Source organism: Dermacentor andersoni, chromosome 2 (assembly GCF_023375885.2).
Source record: "Dermacentor andersoni chromosome 2, qqDerAnde1_hic_scaffold, whole genome shotgun sequence".
NCBI lineage: Eukaryota > Metazoa > Arthropoda > Arachnida > Ixodida > Ixodidae > Dermacentor > Dermacentor andersoni.
This window is the reverse complement of record NC_092815.1, coordinates 170,874,524-170,894,415: the sequence shown is the minus strand read 5'-3', so window position 1 is coordinate 170,894,415 and position 19,892 is coordinate 170,874,524. Positions and strand designations below refer to the sequence as shown.

Genomic DNA, 19,892 nt, shown 5'->3' with positions numbered 1-19,892 from the left:
CAACGAGGGATGGGTGCTCATGCTGCTTTGCATAGCTTCACCCCTAGGCATACGTCCTCCACAGACGCAAATCAGAGCATGCAGTTGTCAGAGCATCTCACTGACGAGAGGGCTCATCACGGCAACCTGTGATGACCCACAGTACCACATTACAGTACCACATTACCGGCAACCCACAGTATCCACATTACGGAGCACGACGGTGCAATCGCTGAGGCAACGCACGGCAGAGACACCTATGTGCAACTGTTGTGTGTAGACCGCAAATGCAAATATAAGATACTTTATTGGTCTTTTATAGATTGCGGGCATATATATATTTCACTTATTTAACTCAAGATTACCAAAAATATGATAATGGAGAATGTTCCTCCGACCACGAAATCCACCAATACCTGCTGGGTCCACTTGCCTGCTCACGAGGTAGTTGCAGACGACATTGTGAAAGCGAAAGCAAGATATATTTTGACCATTTTTGACATTATATATATTCACCAACTCTCAGGCCACTTGTAGAAACTTCTCGGGGGGCCACGTGTCGGCCAATGCACTCAAGATGCTAATAAGACGAAGCACTCTGCTCCCTTACACCTGTTTAACATGGGTACCTGGATACAAGGGACTAGAGGGGAATGGAGTGGCCCACGCCACTGCCTTAGAGCACGCCAGCAGGGCTCCCCTCATCCCATGCACTCTCCGACCCGCGACAAAAGAGGCGGAGACCGTACCCACCAACTATTCGGCCATATTACAAAACTACAGGCTCAAGTGTTGAGTGTACCGTCGATCGCACCCTAAACCCGGCAGAGAAGAAAGCATGATCCTTAGACACCTACAAAGTAACATGTACACTCACGGAACGATAATGCACCACCTCTACCCGACGCTCCACAGCAACCTTTGCCTACTCTGCAATGTACCCGACATCCTGGCACACTTGCTCCTGGAATGTCCGTGGCAGGAAGGCAGTGAAATGAAACCGGAAACGGATGCGAAACGAGCACAAGAAGCAAACGAAGACCACCTATTCGAAACATAGGAGGCCAAGCTCGCCCACAGGGACCTAGAAGCCCAACGACAACTCGTTGCCAGGGCCAAGAGGGCAGTCGAAGCCAGAAGGTTCCTGGACTAAGGAGCCTTCCCACATTAGGGTGATACCGGGCCTCGCTCGGGACACTGTGTCAAATAATAAATGTTTCTTTCTCTCTCTCTCTTGACATTAGATTGTAAATTCCCTGCTGCAAGCAGTGCAAGAATATTTGCTTCACATGTTCACTGGGGTCTCGTCTAAACTTCGGCAACATTTTCTTAGTATGTTCGAGAACTGTTTCAGAGCTCCTTTAAGAATGGCTGAACCAGAGTCCCTCAATACTTTTACTGGTCATGAAGCTTTGCCGTCACGCTATGGGAGAACTTTGTGCACTGCAAGCGGCGGCCGCAGTGCAGCGCTGCGTGTAGCGGAGGGGCATCACGGAGGCGAGAACGAAGGCGGCAGCTGCTGTCAGTGCGAAGTAGCGTGGCATGTGAGCTGACAGTTTTCGGCTTCTCCATGTGCTGTGTCTCATGAAAATGTGCCCTGGGTGTGCCTGAAAGTAGGGTCAGGATGCCGTGTACTTGTTGCATACCTGGATGCCACTCCAGGTACAGGGGAAATGCAGAAAAAGTGTCGATGTTCGGCCTGCCCAGTTACAGCGACTGGCGTGAAGAATGGAAGCGTGCCATACCACGCTGAGAAACTTCTGGCTTCAGTTTCGACTCCCTGCATGTGCGTGTCTGTGAAAAGCACTTCGATGCGAGTCACATTGTGCGGGCGGATCAATGGATAGTTGATGGCATGGTTATGACATCACAGCGCGATGTGCCAAAACTTTCGCCGGATGCTGTGCCGTGGATTTTCGAAGGCCTCTGTGCGTATTTGTCAAATCTGAAAAAGTGCAGAACTCACTCGCCTCGACAGCCTAAGGCTACCAAGCGTCGCCGGGAACTGTCAGCTGACCTGGAGAGCCCCGGCACTGCAGCGACGATGTGCTCGAGTTCGACGGGCGCAGATGCAACGAAAACTGGCGCAGGTAATGAAAGTAGACATGCGTGTGCCTTGTTGCTTGCTTGCTGATTGCATGTACGGTGCGCGGGATATCTATAAGTGAAATTTTTTCTTTTTTCTTTTTTGTAGGCATTGGGGTCAACGGAAGCGTACGTGTAGACACTGCCTGTCAAACTGAGGCAGCTGTATGCAGCTTCTCGCAGTTTAAAAAATTGAAGGCCCATATCCGTTGCTTAGAGCAACGACTTCAGCGCTGTCCACTGAAGCTCGCCAGGGTGACAGCTCAAGAGGCGAAACCTCGAAAAACTGAACAAATTTGCCCAAACTGTCAAAGCGTGAAAAGTTAATTTTTGATCAGTGTAATGAAAGTGAACGTGAAGTCGCCAAATGCAGTGCGGTAAGTTTTAAGTAGATAGGCACATCGCTCAGCGTTTTATTTATTGAGATCTGCACATTTTTCCTGCTTCGCTACGAAAAAAAAAAAATCTTTGCCAACAGGTACATGAAGGAATGGCTTCGTGACTGCATGCTGCTGAAGATAAAATCGACATCGGTGTACACATTTATTTATGAAAATTGGTTTCTTCCCCAGCCACATCCTCGCACGTTGTACACTTATTTGAAGAATCTAAAAGCACAGTTGGGATTTGACAAGAATTTGTTTCATATTTTGAGGGAAAAGCTCCAAGGTCTGACTGAAAGGGAACGTCGAGGTGTGCTTTTATTAATTGAGGTTTAAAGTGGTGACTTAATTTGTATTCCCTGACACTTCACTCTGTATATTTTCTTCGCTTTCAGGAATTTTGATGTTTGATGAAATGAGCGTGAGGAAGAGTGTTCACCTATGAGAAAGTGACACGAGGCTTCTGGGTAAAGTTGATTTTGGTGAATACACCAGGGAATCTGATCACCTCAAGGATGGCGATCACGTTTTGGTGTCTCTGTTTCGGCCATTCCTGGGTGGTTGGTCACAGACCGTAGGAGTGTTCTGTGCGTCTGGTGCTGCTCCAGGCCCAGTCCTTGCAAAACTCTTGTTGGAGTGTATTGTTCACCTTTGTAACGCTGGAGTGGTTATAGATGCAGTCACTCGCGACGATTTCGCATCCAATAGGTCAGCTTTGAGCTCACTAGGTAAATATTTTACTGTATCACACGTATTGGTGGTATTAAATTTGCGAATTGTACATCATACATAACGTGGCAATTTTCTTTAGGTGCCAGTGGAGAAATCAATGAACTGCAGACTTCCCTTCAACATCCATGCGATCCTGGGAGAACCATTTATGCTGCGATTTATCCGCCACATATTTAAGTGCATACGGAACAATCTGGTGAAGGTTGGAAAATTTTATGTAAGTTCTTACTGGCATGGAAAAAAGGGCAATGGTTTAATGATGCATTTACCTTCTTTTTTTGAACAGCTGCCTGGTGACAAAGAAGTCTGTCATTTGTACTACTTGGCCTTGCTGGATTATGAGGAGCAGCAGTCTGGGCTCACTCACAAACTCACAAAAGCTCATATATTTCCAAATGCATTTCAGAAAATGAGCGTGAAGCTTGCAGTGCAGGTATGTTTACGTGCTGGTTACTGGATGCTTTCATTTGTGATTAATGAGCCTCATAGTATATTTCTTACTTTTCGGTTGCTGAGTGAAAGTACAGCTTCAGCCATGGAATTCTACAGTAAACAAGAGAACTGCAGGAAGCTTCATGGATGCACCGACACTGCTGATTTCACAAGGCGCATGAACAAATTATTTGACTGCCTGAACACTAAATGCACAGAGCAGGTTCTGTTCAAAGAAACTGAACATATTGCAGTGATCGTATAATCAGTCTTTTTTGGTAATAGGCTACACATTTAGAAAAAATTTTGTGCGTTATGCAAAAGACAAACTTTGTTTTCAGACTCTGAAAGACGACGTTGCATGGCTCGATGCTTGGTCTGCTTATACCAAATCTTTGCCATAACAGCAACACATTTTCTTCCTCAGAAAGCCCACTTGTGCTGCTCTCAGAATAACATTGCATAGCACCGTGTCCCTTATAGAATGTCTCCTCACTGCTGGCTTCCGTTACGTTCTCGTAGGAAATATTGGACAGGACCTTTTAGAGGTAAGCCAGAAAGGTCTGCCTGTCAGAAAATGGATGTCCTATTTACATTGCGTGTTGTGCTCGCTGCCACATTCTTATAGCTATTACATATATAATGCTTATAGAGTGTCATGTGATGAATGAATGCATGTTTATGTCCTCTTTTTCTAGCGATTTTTCGGCACAGCTAGACATGTGGCCGGAGATGGAGGTCAACCAACAGTCCAGCAGTTCTTGTTTATCTACCGTATGCTAAGTGTCAACAACTTGGTACGGCCTCCGAAAAGAGCGTCAGTCGAAGGTGAAGCACCAAAGTTGCTCCTCAAGTTACAAGATACTGACTGCAAGAAAGCGCCTCTCCGTTCGAAGTGGTTAAGTGCCGTACCTCTGCCACAGCGCACTGGCAAAAAGCCGAAAAATCACGTAGTGTGCTCGCTGCACTTTCGTTCAGAGGATTACGAGTTCAACGCCGACTTACTGAAGTCGCGTGAAGTGCCTTTCAAAGCAGGCCGTCGTCTTAGTAGTACGCAATGATGCCGGCAGCGCGAGCCCTCAACAGCAGGTCACGTTCATCAGTGCTTAAATCGCTGAACTCGAGCCCAGCATCTCAAGCTAATGTGTCGTTGTCAGGGTCATCCATTGCAACGAGCGTCGAAGTTGGCGTCATAAAATAAAGAACCAGCTTATCGTCGTGCGCTTTCCCTTCCGCTAGCCACCATAGTTCCGCTTTCGCGCTGCTGTCAGCTCTGTCTTGGCTCTGTTTCTGGCCGCACGTTTGCGTTTTGTGCAGAAAAGCCGTAGCGCCGTCTGCGAGAGCCGTTTTACTCACCGACGACGCAACGTCACTATGAGACCATGACGTCAATAATCGATCAGAGGGCGGGTGATTTGAACTGCGCTAGAGGTACGCGGACGCTTCAGAACACATTTTCTCTTAAAATAAGTCTCTTCTTCGCATGAAACAAGCGTTTCGAGGTTTCTGGGATGGTATTTCAACAGTCCATGTTGACTTAATATTAACCTTTAGTGTCCCTTTAAAGCACAACGAGGGCGGCGAACACAGTCGGCGATCGTCGAAAATCTCATCTGCGAGTCAAGCGCATCGGCTTTTATACATCAGTCGTCGAATGTTCCAGAGTAATCGCTGGGACCCGCGGGCCTTCCATAAAGTTCTACATTATTCGCGTCGCGCACACATGCAATCAGATTACACATGGCTCGGTCACAGACAGCGGATGGAAGCATCAATAACATTCCAGAAACTTCCAATACATGCCGGCCAACCTGTGCTGTGCGAAAACATTTGTTAGGCGGTGGAACTTCATCATCATCATCATCAGCCTGGTTAAGCCCACTGCAGGGCAAAGGCCTCTCCCATACTTCTCCAACTGCCCCGGTCATGTACTAATTGTGGCCATGTTGACCCTCCAAACTTCCTAATCTCATCTGCCCACCTAACTTTCTGTCGCCCCCTGCTACGCTTCCCTTCCCTCGGAATCCAGTCCGTAACCCTTAATGACCATCGGTTATCTTCCCTCCTCATTACATGTCCTGCCCATGCCCATTTCTTTTTCTTGATTTCAACTAAGATGTCATTAACGCGCGTTTGTTCCCTCACCCAATCTGCTCTTTTCTTATCCTTTAACGTTACACCTATCATTCTTCTTTCCATAGCTTGTTGCGTCGTCCTCAATTTAAGTAGAACTCTTTTCGTGATCCTCCAGGTTTCTGCCCCGTACGTGAGTACTGGTAAGACACAGCTGTTATACTTTTCTCTTGAGGGATAATGGCAACCTGCTGTTCATGATCTGAGAATACCTGCCAAACGCACCCCAGCCCATTCTTATTCTTCTGATTATTTCAGTCTCATGATCCGGATCCGCAGTCACTACCTGTCCTAAGTAGATGTATTCCCTTAGCACTTCCAGTGCCTCGCTACCTATCGTAAACTGCTGTTCCCTTCCGAGACTGTTAAACATTACTTTAGTTTTTTGCAGATTAATTTTTAGTCCCACCCTTCTGCTCTGCCTCTCCAGGTCAGTGAGCATGCATTGCAGTTGGTCCCCTGAGTTACTAAGCAGGGCAATATCATCAGCGAAGCGCAAGTTACTAAGGTATTCTCCATTTACTCTTATCCCCAATTTTTCCCAATCCAGGTCTCTGAATACCTCCTGTAAACATGCTGTGAATAGCATTGGAGAGATCGTATCTCCCTGCCTGACGCCTTTCTTTATAGGGATTTTGTTGCTTTCTTTATGGAGGACTACAGTGGCTGTGGAGCCGCTATAGATATCTTTCAGTATTTTTACGTACGGCTCGTCTACACCCTGATTCCGCAGTGCCTCCATGACTGCTGAGGTTTCGACTGAATCAAACGCTTTCTCATAATCAATGAAAGCTATATATAACGGTTGGTTATATTCCGCACATTTCTCTATCACCTGATTGATAGTGTGAATATGATCTATTGTTGAGTAGCCTTTACGGAATCCTGCCTGGTCCTTTGGTTGATGGAAGTCTAAGGTGTTCCTGATTCTATTTGCAATTACCTTAGTAAATACTTTGTAGGCAACGGACAGTAAGCTGATCAGTCTATAATTTTTCAAGTCTTTGGCGTCCCCTTTCATATGGATTAGGATTATGCTAGCGTTCTTCCAAGATTCCGGTACGCTCGAGGTCATGAGGCATTGTGTAAACAGGGTGGCCAGTTTTTCTAGAACAATCTGCCCACCGTCCTTCAACAAATCTGCTGTTACCTGATCCTCCCCAGCTGCCTTCGCCCTTTGCATAGCTCCCAAGGCTTTCCTTACTTCTTCCGGCGTTACTTGTGGGATTTCGAATTGCTCTAGACTATTCTCTCTTCCATTATCATCGTGGGTTCCACTCGTACTGTATAGATCTCTATAGAACTTCTCAGCCACTTGAACTATCTCATCCATATTAGTAATGATATTGCCGGCTTTGTCTCTTAACGCATACATCTGATTCTTACCAATTCCTAGTTTCTCCTTCTCTGTTTTTAGGCTTCCTCCGTTCCTGAGAGCTTGTTCAATTCTATCCATATTATACTTCCTTATGTCAGCTGTCTTACGCTTGTTGATTAACTTCGAAAGTTCTGCCAGTTCTATTCTAGCTGTAGGGTTAGAGGCTTTCATACATTGGCGTTTCTTGATCAGATCTTTCGTCTCCTGCGATAGCTTACTGGTATCCTGTCTAACATAGTTACCGCCGACTTCTATTGCACACTCCTTAATGATGCCCACAAGATTGTCGTTCATTGCTCCAACACTAAGGTCCTCTTCCTGAGTTAAAGCCGAATACCTGTTCTGTAGCTTGATCTGGAATTCCTCTATTTTCCCTCTTACCGCTAACTCATTGATCGGCTTCTTATGTACCAGTTTCTTCCGTTCCCTCCTCAAGTCTAGGCTAATGCGAGTTCTTACCATCCTGTGGTCACTGCAGCGCACCTTACCGAGCACGTCCACATCTTGTATGATGCCAGGGCTAGCGCAGAGTATGCAGTCTATTTCATTTCTAGTCTCGCCGTTCGGGCTCCTCCACGTCCACTTTCGGCTATCCCGCTTGCGGAAGAAGGTATTCATTATCCGCATATTATTCTGTTCCGCAAACTCTACTAATAACTCTCCCCTGCTATTCCTAGTGCCTATGCCGTATTCCCCCACTGCCTTGTCTCCAGTCTGCTTCTTGCCTACCTTGAAAATTGAAATCGCCCATCAGTATAGTGTATTTTGTTTTCACTCTACTCATCGCCGATTCCACTTCTTCATAGAAGCTTTCGACTTCCTGGTCATCATGACTGGATGTAGGAGCGTAGACCTGTACAACCTTCATTTTGTACCTCTTATTAAGTTTCAGAACAAGACATGCCACCCTCTCGTTATTGCTATAGAATTCCTGTATGTTACCAGCTATATTCTTATTAATCAGGAATCCGACTCCTAGTTCTCGTCTCTTCGCTAAGCCCCGGTAGCACAGGACGTGCCCGCTTCTGAGCACTGTATATGCTTCTATTGGCCTCCTAACTTCACTGAGCCCTATTATATCCCATTTACTGCCCTCTAATTCTTCCAATAGCACTGCTAGACTCGCCTCACTAGATAACGTTCTAGCGTTAAATGTTGCCAGGTTCATATTCCAATGGCGGCCTGTCCGGAGCCAGGGATTCTTAGCACCCTCTGCAGCGTCGCAGGTCTGACCGCCACCGTGGTCAGTTGCGTCGCAGCTGCTGGGGACTGAGGGCCGGGGTTTGATTGTTGTGTTCATATAGGAGGTTGTGGCCAAGTACTGCACCAGGGTGGCCAATCCTGCTCTGGTGAGTGCTCTGGCGGTGGAACTTGTCGCCCGATAAGGACAAGTACACGTGTCAATACCCCCCTCTCAAAAAGCATCGACCCGATGCTGCAAACAAACGAAAGTAATAAAGAAAAGCACTCGTAGCAAAGAAAACAAAAATAAGGAAGTTCGTCAGCGTGCGTAAAAGGGCTTCAGGCGCACTACGTGGACCACTTCAGATCGTGCCCGGCGCCGCTGTGACTGCGAAATGCCGTCTGGCACAACCTCATAGTCCAGTTCACCAACACGTCGGATGATCTTGTAGGGTCCGAAATAATGTCGCAATAGTTTCTCACTGAGTCCTCGTCGACGTATTGGGGTCCAAATCCAAACACGGTCACCGGGCTGGTACTCGACGAAGTGTCGTCGGAGGTTGTAGTGTCGGCAGTCGGTACACCGCTGGTTCTTGATCCGTAGGCGGGCGAGCTGTCGGGCTTCTTCGGCGCGCTGGAGATAGGTAGCGACGTCAAGATTCTCCTCCTCAGTGACGTGTGGCAGCATGGCGTCGAGCGTTGTCGTCGGGTTCCTGCCGTAAACCATCAAGGCAGAAAGCTGGGCTAGCTGGTGTGTCATCATTATTCAAAAGACTAGCGCAAAATAGCAGGGACAAAGACAGAGAAGACGACAGGATGAGCGTTAAACATCAACTGGTTTTTACTGCGAGCGAAGGTACATATATACATTTCGTTGGTGTATGCGCACACAGTGTTAAAACAGTACAATCACATTCTAATCAAAATGTGGCAGACTGTTCTGTAAGTACATTTTTTTCTTTTTTGGACAAGGCAAGTGAAGCCGTGCTGATACAGTTATCACCTTCCCTGTCAATGTGATATGCCTCACAAATCTCGCGCCCCCACCTTGTGCCTCCCCTACCAAGCACACACGTGGTGTCAAACGCAGGCACGCACCCGCATCGCTTACAGTGCATGGCCAAATGGCCGCCCCCCGCTAATGAATCTACCAGCGTTCGGTGCTCTCGTAGCCGTTCATTTAGGAAGCGGCCAGTCTGCCCCACGTAGCATCTACCGCACGAGAGAGGTATGCGGTATACGACCCCAACAATGCAGGGTACAAACTTGCATGCATGTTTTATGGCGCAGACCGGTTTTTTCTTCTCGTTTACAGCTTTGCACATGTGCACCAGCTTTTCGGGGGCAGTGAACATCACGTCCACGCTGCACTTTTCTCCAACTTTTCTCAGCCGGTGTGATAGCTGGTGCACGTACGGTATAGCTGTACGTTTCAGCTTCTTGCAGCTTTTTTCGGCTGCTACGCCAGGGCGTCCAGCTGCTCTGATTTCTTTCAGGAGGCATTCTGCCACAGCCGTCACAATATCTTTCGGAAAACCGGCGTTCTGCAACCGGAGCACTTGCATCTGCAAGCTAACCTCAATTTTATGGTGGCAAGACTTTTCGAGAGCACCACGCAGGCAATTCTTTGCAATGCCCCTCTTAACCAATTTTGAGTGAGCCGAATTATATGCTAGAATTTCCTTTTTTGTGCGAGGCTGGTACGACCAGCAGATGTGCCCTGTGCCAAAGTACAAACACAGCTCGAGGAATTGGAGACATCCATTCATCGGCACTTCATGCGTGAACCTTAATTTGCCAGAACAATCACCGAAAATTTCTAAAACACTTTTTACAACCTGTGGTTTGTCGCTCTCATTTTCAACATTCACAAACACAATAAAATCATCGACATATCTAAAACACCTCACAACACGTTTTTCCTGTTTTATGCACGCTGCCACGCGCTTGTCAAATTGGCCTAAAAAAATTTCACTAAGTATAGGAGCTATGCAGGAGCCTATGCAAATACCATCTTTCTGCACGAACAACTTGTCGTTGAAACAAATGTAGGTGGAAGAGAGGTAGCACTCAACTAATGCTACAAAGTCGTTAACGGAAACCCCACTACTATTTTGGAACTGGACAGCCCCCCAGTTTTCAATCCGCTCTTTTACTGCGTCTAACAACTGTTTAGGGAATGGAATAAAAGAGCTCCTCAATATCAACTGAAAAGGCAAAATTGGCTCGTGAAGCACCATCTCGCTCACCCAAAAATTCAATCACATCCTTTGAGTTGCTCACACGAAAAGGATCTTCTACATCTATTTGGCTAAGATGCTTTTGTGGGTATTTTGATACCAGACCTTGCCAGACTTCTTTCTCGGATACAAGTGCTCCGAGAGGCATGCCTTCCTTGTGGGTTCTTGCAGAAAAAAATACGTTCAGCCCCGGCATATTCGCAGCTTTTACAGACTTGTGTAGTCCTGTCAAATTGATCTGTTCACACAGATTTAGTGCCTCTGCCTTTACTTTCCTGCCAGATCTTTCCAAGGGAACAAAATTCTTTTCAATAGCCTGCTTAGCCTTTTCATGATACATCGTTTTGGGCAACACGACGAAACCACCCTCCTTATCAGCAGTCAGCAAAGAGAGATTATTCTTCCTGAGGTAATGAAGTTTTGCTCACCGCTAGCGTTGCCCCAGGTGAGCATGGTTTCCTACTTGTCAGGCAGTCGACACCTTCAGAAATACATCTAGCTTTCTCTTCTGCATCTGCACATTGCCCAACTTTCCTAACCATAGTAAGGAGTCCAAGCGGTGTCTCGTTAACCTCATTACAAAATTTAGGCCCGCAGCTCAAAACCCTTTGAACATTATCTGGGAGACCACATTTCGCTAAACACAACACTTTTTTCTTATGAACATCTTGGGAATCCCCTTTTGCTTTTTTCCAAGCACACAAAGATGGCAGGCCAGAAGACCACAGAAACTCGGTAACATTAGCTGCCTCCCTAGCCCAAGTCCTAATCAAGGCGTCACAGGTTACCAGGCAGCTTGTCCTAGTCGCGACATGCACACGTAGGCACGAGTGGAAATACCGGATGTGTCTCCAGAGTTCGGCACGGAAGATCTTGGTGATTCTTCTAATATATCGCACGGACGCTTGGCAGGGATGGAACAAGGCTTGCACATCTGGCGGTACCAGTCCATTCTTCAGGGCGAAGGATAGCACTCTTGCCCGATAGGTAGTTACTGCTATTAGGTTCACATATGTAACTGAGGGATCTCGACACATAAAAGAAGGAAGCACAGGGCCCGATGTACAAGAAATCAAAGCTATCAAGGCAGAAAGCTGGGCTAGTTGGTGTCATCATTATTCAAAAGACTAGCGCAAAATAGCAGGGACAAAGACAGAGAGGACGACAGGACGAGCGCTAAACATCCACTGGTTTTTACTGCGAGCGAAGGTACATATATACATTTCGTTGGTGCATGCGCACACAGTGTTAAAACAGTACAATCACATTCTAATCAAAATGTGGCAGACTGTTCTGTAAGTACATTTTTTCTTTTTTGGACAAGGCAAGTGAAGCCGTGCTGACACAGTTATCACTTTCCCTGTCTCATTATCACCTTCCCACGACTACGAGAGCACCGAACGCTGGTAGATTCATTAGCGGGGGGCGGCCATTTGGCCATGCACTGTAAGCGATGCGGGTGCGTGCCTGCGTTTGACACCACGTGTGTGCTTGGTAGGGGAGGCACAAGGTGGGGGTGCGAGATTTGTGAGGCATATAACATTGACAGGGAAGGTGATAACTGTGTCAGCACGGCTTCACTTGCCTTGTCCAAAAAAGAAAAAATGTACTTACAGAACAGTCTCCCACATTTTGATTAGAATGTGATTGTACTGTTTTAACACTGTGTGCGCATGCACCAACGAAATGTATATATGTACCTTCGCTCGCAGTAAAAACCAGTTGATGTTTAGCGCTCGTCCTGTCGTCTTCTGTCTTTGTCCCTGCTATTTCGCGCGAGTCTTTTGAATAATGCCGTAAACCAGCTTAAACGGCGTGATCTGTGTTGTTTCTTGCACCGCTGTGTTGTAAGCGAAGGTTACTTACGGCAGGACGGCATCCCAGGTCTTGTGCTCGACGTCGACATACATTGCTAGCATATCGGCGAGGGTTTTATTCAGGCGCTCCGTGAGACCATTCGTCTGTGGGTGGTAGGCAGTTGTCCTCCTGTGCCTTGCCTGGCTGTACTGAAGAATGGCTTGGGTGAGCTTCGCTGTAAAGGCCGTTCCTCTGTCGGTGATAAGGACTTCTGGGGCGCCATGTCGCAGCAGAATGCTTTCGACAAAAAATTTTGACATTTCGGCTGCGCTGCCTTTCGGCAGAGCTTTAGTTTCAGCGAAGTGGGTGAGGTAGTCCGTCACCACGATGATCCACTTATTCCCGGACATTGACGTCGGAAACGGTCCCAACATGTCCATCCCGACCTGCTGGAAAGGCCGGCAAGGAGGCTTGATCGGCTGTAGTAATCCAGCTGGCCTAGTGGGTGGTGTCTTGCGTCGCTGACAGTCTCAGCATGTCTTGACGTAACGGGCAACGTCGGCGGTTAGGCATGGCCAGTAATACCTTTCTTGTATCCTCGATAGCGTCCGGGAGAAGCCGAGGTGCCCGGCGGTCGGATCGTCATGTAGGGCGCGCAGTACTTCTGGACGCAGCGTCGACGGAACAAGAAGGTAGTTGGTGCGAACTGGTGAGAAGTTCTTCTTCACGAGTAGATTGTTTTGAAGCGTGAAGGAAGGTAATCCGCGCTTAAATGCCCTGGGGACAATGTCGGTGTGCCCTTACAAATATTCGACGAGGCCTTTTAGCTCCGGGTCTGCCCGTTGCTCTTCAGCGAAGTCTTCCACGCTTATCATTCCAAGGAAGGCGTCGTCATTCTCGTCATCTTGCGGCGGCGGGTCAATGGGGGCGCGTGATAAGCAATCGGCAACGGAGTGTTTTCGGCCGGACTTTAGGTTACAGTGATGTATTCTTGTAGTCTGAGGCTCCACCATGCCAGTCGTCCAGAAGGATCCTTTTATATTCGCTATCCAACACAATGCGTGATGGTCGCTGACGACTTTGAATGGCCTGCCATAAAGATAAGGGCGAAATTTAGCTGTAGCCCAAACGATGGCAAGGCATTCCTTTTCAGTCGTAGAATAGTTGCCTTCTGATTTTGACAGCGACCGGCTAGTGTAAGCTTTCACCTGTTCGACTCCGTTTCTCCTCTGGACTAGAACGGCACCGAGGCCTAGGCTACTGGCGTCAGTGTGGATTTCTGTATCGGCGTATTCGTCGAAGTGCGCAAGTACTGGCGGCGACTGCATGTTTGAGTTCTTCAAATGTGTCGGCCTGCGGCGTTTCCCACTTGAACTCAACATCACATTTAGTTAGACGTGTCAACGGCTCAGCGATGCGTGAAAAGTCTTTGACAAAGCGCCTGTAGTAGGCACACATGCCAAGGAATCTATGCACTGCCTTCTTCTCAATGGGTTGCGGGAACTGTGCGATGGCAGCTGTCTTCTGCGGGTCTGGACGGACACCAGATTTGCTGATTACGTGGCCTAGGAACAGAAGCGCATCGTAAGCGAAGCAGCATTTTTCCAGCTTCAGAGTAAGCCCGGATGGCTTGATGGCCTCTAGTATTGTCGCAAGCCGCCTGAGGTGATCGTCGAAATTTCCGGCGAAGACGACGACGTCATCCAAGTAAACGAGACAGGTCTGCCACTTCTATCCTGCCAAAACCGTGTCCATCACGCGCTGGAACGTTGCAGGCGCCGAGCACAGTCCGAATGGCATAACCTTGAACTCTTAGAGGCCGTCTGGGGTGATGAAGGCGGTCTTTTCGCGATCTCTTTCGTCGACTTCTATTTGCCAATAGCCAGACTTGAGGTCCATCGACGAGAAGTATTTAGCGTTGCAGAGCCGATCAAACGCGTCGTCTATTCGTGGGAGGGGGTATACGTCCTTCTTCGTGATCTTGTTCAGACGATAATCAATGCAGAAACGTAGGGTTCCGTCCTTTTTCTTCACCAAGACTACAGGAGATGCCCACGGGCTTTTGGACGGCTGGATGATGTCGTCGCGCAGCATTTCGTCGACTTGGTGCCTTATAGCCTCACATTCTCGCGTAGAAACTCGATAAGGGCTCTGGCGGAGTGGTCGTGCACACTCTTCGGTTATTATGCGTTGCTTTGCGAATGGCGTTTGTCGAATCCTTGATGACGTCGAAAAGCACTCTTTGTATCGCCGAAGTAAGCTTCTCATCTGTTGTTGCTTAGTCATGGGGAGACTTGGATTTATGTCGGTCTGGTTCGGGAACTACGGTCGTCGGGGTACATGCGGCAGAATCCGAGAGGACAAACGCATTGCTGGTTTCCAGAATTTCCTCAATGTATGCGATCGTCGTGCCCTTGTTGATGTGCTTGAACTCCTGGCTGAAGATTGTCAGCAGCATTTTCGTGTTGCCTCCGTGCAGTCAAGCGATTCCTCTAGCGACGCAAATTTAACGGTCGAGGAGTAGACGTTGGTCGCCTTCGATGACGCCTTCTACGTCAGCGGGTATTTCTGTGCCAACCGAAATAACAATGCTCGAGTGAGGCGGGATGCTCACTTGGTCTTCGAGCACACTCAAGGGGTGGTGACTACGAGAGCTCTCCAGCGGTATCGCTTGATCTTCAGACAGGGTTATCGACTTCGACTTCAAGTCGATGACTGCGCCGTGTTGCTTTAGGAAGTCCATGCCGAGAATGATGTCTCGTGAACATTGTTGGAGGATAACGAAGGTGGCAGCGCAAGTCCGGTCATGAACGGTAATTCTTGCCGTGCAGATTCCAGTCGGCGTAATCAGGTGTCCTCCAGCAGTCCGAATTTGAGGGCCTTCCCATGCAGTCTTAACCTTCTTCAAATGGGCGGCGATGTGTCCACTCATGACGGAGTAATCAGCCCGTGTCGACTAAGGCGGTGACTGTGTGGCCATCGAGAAACACGTCGAGGTCGGTGGTTCTTTGTCTGGCGTTGCAGTTAGGTCTCGGCGTCGGATCACGGCTGCGTCGTGTTGAACTGAAGCTGGAACGTCGCGTCGTCAGGTCGTCTTTCGTCGTCGTATTCTTTGCTTCCAGACTTCGTCGGGACAGCGGCGTGTCATTATGTCGTCGAGGTAGTTTCTTCGGTGTCTTCGTCGGCGGTGGAGGATCTTCGTCAGTTCGACAAACAGCAACCGCACCTCCATCGGTTGCTACTTTTAGTTTTCCGGATATGGGCTCGCTGACCGGCCCCGGGCTGGGCCAGTGTATGGTCGGCACTGTGGCGACAGGTAGCGGCCTGGTGATGGCGAACGCGATGGTCGTCGAGAGCTCCACTGAGTAGCGGCGAGGTAGTCGGCGATATCGCGAGGGGGTTCACCTTGCTGCGGGCGCGGAGCGTTGACGGCGAAACCTCGCAGTCCCATTGCCCGGTATGGGCATCGTCGGTAGACGTGACCCGCTTCTCCGCAGTGGTAGCAGAGTGGGCGGTGGTCAGGAGCGCGCCAAACGTCTGTCTTCCTCGGGTAGCTGCGCTGGGCGACGGGTGGTGGTCGACGGAATTGCAGCGTTACGGGGCCCTGGCGCGGTCATGGAGGGGGACCTAGACGGTGGGTGATGACGGCATAGGTCATCGCTTGCGGCTGAGGCTGCAGCGATTCAGGGGCTACTCCGAGTTGTTGTTGGAGCTGCTCACGTACGGAGTCGGCAATCGAAGCCACTTGAGGCTGTGATGATGGGAACAGCTTCTGTGGCACCTCCCGCACGACCCCTCGGATAGTTTCGCATAGGTCGTCGGTGGCCAGTGACTGAACTCCGGCGTAGTTTGTCGAGTTCGTGCGGCGGTCGAATTGCCGGTTTCGCATCTCGAGTGTCTTCTCGATGCTGGTGGCCTCGCGAAGAAACTCGTTGACGGTCTTCGGTGGGCTTCGAACCATTCCGGCAAAGGTTCCTCCTCCACACCACGCATGAGTTGGCGGACTTTCTTCTCCTCTGGCATTTCAGGGTTGGCGTGGCGGAATAGACGTCCCATTTCCCCCGTGAAGATCGCGGTTGTCTCATTAGGTAGTTGCACCCGGGTTTCTAATAGCACTTGGGCTCGTTCTCGGCGCACGACACTTGCGAATATCTGCAGGAAGCCGCTTCGGAACAGTTCCCAGGTCGTTAAGGTGGCTTCTCGGTTCTTGAACCACGTCCTGGCCGCGTCTTCCAATGCGAAGAAGTCATGTCGCAGTTTGTCGTCGCTGTGCCAGTTGTTAAATGTGGCGACTCTCTCATACGTCTCAAGCCAGCTTTCCGGGTCCTCGACCGTTGAACTGCGGAACGTCGGTGGCTCCCTGGGCTGCTGCAGCACGACGGGGGACGCTGGGGCTGCCATTGGCGTGGGCTTGGTGGCGATCTTCCTGGTCGTCTCAGGCAAAAGTCCGTGCTCCGGGGGCAGTCCTTGCAGCCTGCGGCTACCTCACTGGTTCTTGGCGACGTTGGTGTTGTCTTCCGCGTGAGGGCTTGGGTCACGGCTTTGTGGGGGCGTCCGGTACATGAACGCAAAGCACGTCCACCAGATGTCACGTCGTCGTGACGTCAAAGAACACAGTAGCAATACTGTGAAAGGCAAAACTAGCTTTTATTGGGCGAACCTGTGCCCACAAAACAGGCTACACTTAAAACACAACGAGAGCGGCGAACACAGTTGGCGATCGTCGAAAATCTCATCTGCGGGTCAAGCGCGTCGGCTTTTATACATCAGTCGTCGAATGTCCCAGAGTAATCGGAGGGACCCGCGGGCCTTCCCTAAAGTTCTACATTATTCGCGTCGCGCATACATGCAATCAGATTACACAAGGCTCGGTCACAGACAGCGGATGGAAGCATCGATAACATTCCAGAAACTTCCAATACATGCCGGTGCGTCCTGCGCTGTGCGATAACATTTGTTAGGCGGTGAAACTTGTCGCCCAATAAAGACAAGTACATGTGTCAATATTGCATGACAACAGAATTCCCTCAGCTAGCGTGGGCTGTCCATCTCATTTTGTGGCAACCACTGCAGAAGTTCATTTCTTTCTGAGATGCCGGCTGCGTTTCTTCACCAGAGAAAAAAACAATTCCACGGAATCATCGCGCCAGTCTTGTCCGGCAAGTGGGGGGGAAAAGTTGTGTTAAACATGGTTAAACTGTTCCGAGTTATGTAGCTCTGTCACGCCTCTGCAAAATAAAAATATTCGTGGGATTTTTTGCTTTAAAAATTGTTGTCATGTTCTCATGAATAAAACTATTGTTCCCACTTTCTTCATCTTTGATGCTGGAAACGGTTCTGACTTAGTTTACCTTATTAATGATGGTCTCGGCCATGAAGAAGAATTAAGAATTACTTGATTGTATGGATAAATTATTCATACCAGTTGCAATAAAAACCAGAATAAAGGAATGAAAACTACAGAATACTTTATAAGCAACCTTAAGGGCAGATGTGGAATGAAGGCGCTGGCAGTAAAGAAAACAATAAAGCAAGAAATTCATATGAAACAGCATTCGGTCTTAATTGCTTATTCCGGAATTTGCATCACTGCTTCATTCATACTGATTGTAGTTATGAAGAAAATACTTTGAATAAAATGGAAAACAAATGTTTACAAGTAAGCGTCTATGTAGAGAATTGCGAACAGGCGTGGTCGCGAGTAGTAACCATTGCACTTTCGGGAGGCATTAAGGCCGGTCTGTCTTAAAAGGGCCGTGCATCAGCTACTGAAATTTGCACTAAATGCTTTAGGAAAAAAACGTTTTATCAACACTGTATTTTGCATAGTATAAATGACATGCTATTATTGCCATCGAAATTCTCGTTGTAAAGCTAGATTTAATACTAAGTCCCATTAATCGTCGTTTACCCAGATTTCCTTCAAGTAGTGCAAGCACTGCCACCAGACATATACCTGTATCCATGCTAGCAGGCATAGCCAGGGGCGCCTGCGCCCATTGCCGATGCGTGTATGCGCACTGCGCCTCGTACCTTGAACGGCGAACAGACGCGCCAGCCCCGCTCCATCGGACCGGCAGGTGGTCACCTCTTGTCTCTTAAATACTAGCCAGCACATACCATGCTGGCACCTGTCTTATTTGTTTTTGTAATAGGGATTCGTATTTCGCGAGCGAGGCCCGCTGGCTTGTTGCGCAGTCGGTTGTGTGCCGTTAAGAATGGCCGTACGGGGTGGCAACGTGCCAGCTATTTCAGCCCGCTGCACGTGTTCCAATCCAACCAGACGGGGCGCACTTCAGAGAACTGCGGATAACCGGCAGCCACGTGGCGCGGGGTCAGCTCAGGAATGTGGTACTCGGCAGCGCCACCCTTGACGGAGCAGAGTTCTACGAAGCCCTCTGACGTCGGCTCCGGACCTTTACACCTGTGTGTGTGTGTGCAACATGAGTATGTGGGCCCGCCTCCTCCAAAAGGGCAGGTCATCCTCGGTGACGTCGAACGGTGATGTCGAATGATGACTGGACGAACGTTTCCGTTCGCTTGGAATTAAGGGGGGGGGGGGGGGGGGCGAGAGCTTATAAGCAGCGATTGTCGGCTGCTAGAGTGTGCTCATTGTGTGCTCGTCGTAGTGAGCTGTGTGCTCGTTGTCATGGTCGAGATGTACTAGTGAGCTGTGTGCTCGTTGTCGTGCAAGAAATGTACTCGTGAGCTGTGTGCTCGTAAGCTGTTTGCCGTATGCGTCGTCTTGCGGGCTCCATATGGGAGTCACGCTAGACTGTCGATGTATGTCTTGTTTTAAATGTTAATATGTAAATAAATCCTGTTCACCGGGTTCCTCTCTACAACCTTCAACTCCTTCAAATGGTGGCAGCAGCGAGATCGTCTGCCAAATCTAATAGTGCGTTTGCTGAGTGTTACCGGGCTCGCCGGCCACCAGTGCGCGGATAAAGTTTCATTTTTGCCTGTGCCATCATCTGCCCAGACACACATCCTTCTCACAGTAGTATCACTCCGGAGATGTATTTATTCGCATTTTTCAGTTCTGTCGTAGGCTGCAGAGCGCCAGCGCCGGATTCACTCCGATGCCCCCTGAGTGGCGAGGGCGCCCCTAGCGGCCACTCTTGTCCCTATATGAAACTTTCGGAGGAGTTTCATGACCAGTAAAAGTATTAAGGGACTCTGGCTGAACTGAAGCCAGATGTACCTGAAAACTACACTCATTGGGTGACAGACAGGTTTGCAGAGACATTGCCACAGTTCCTGCATGAGGCAGAAATAGAAGCTTTTCTTGACTTTCTTTTATTCCCCATATGCCTCACAGCAAACCCACCCAAAATAAGAAAAAGAAGAAAAAAAAATGAAAGAACTTTCTGCAGAGGCGTAAAAATCTTCAAAGATGGCTGTGAAAAGGCTTGATAATGGGTATTCTTTTCCTATCAAGAGGTATTGCATATGTGAAGCAGCCAGCAGAGCTTTACATCTATACTCTGTTTGATACATAGAAGTACATACTACAATGGCTAAAGATACCTCCGTGCCTGCATTAAAAAA

General features: G+C 48.7%; 1 long non-coding RNA gene across 1 annotated transcript in view; it reads right to left on the bottom strand.

Moving 5' to 3' along the window:
- Window positions 1-19,892, bottom strand: part of LOC140216177 (uncharacterized) — a 112,850-nt gene that overhangs the window by 87,082 nt on the left and 5,876 nt on the right. The window lies entirely within an intron of this gene.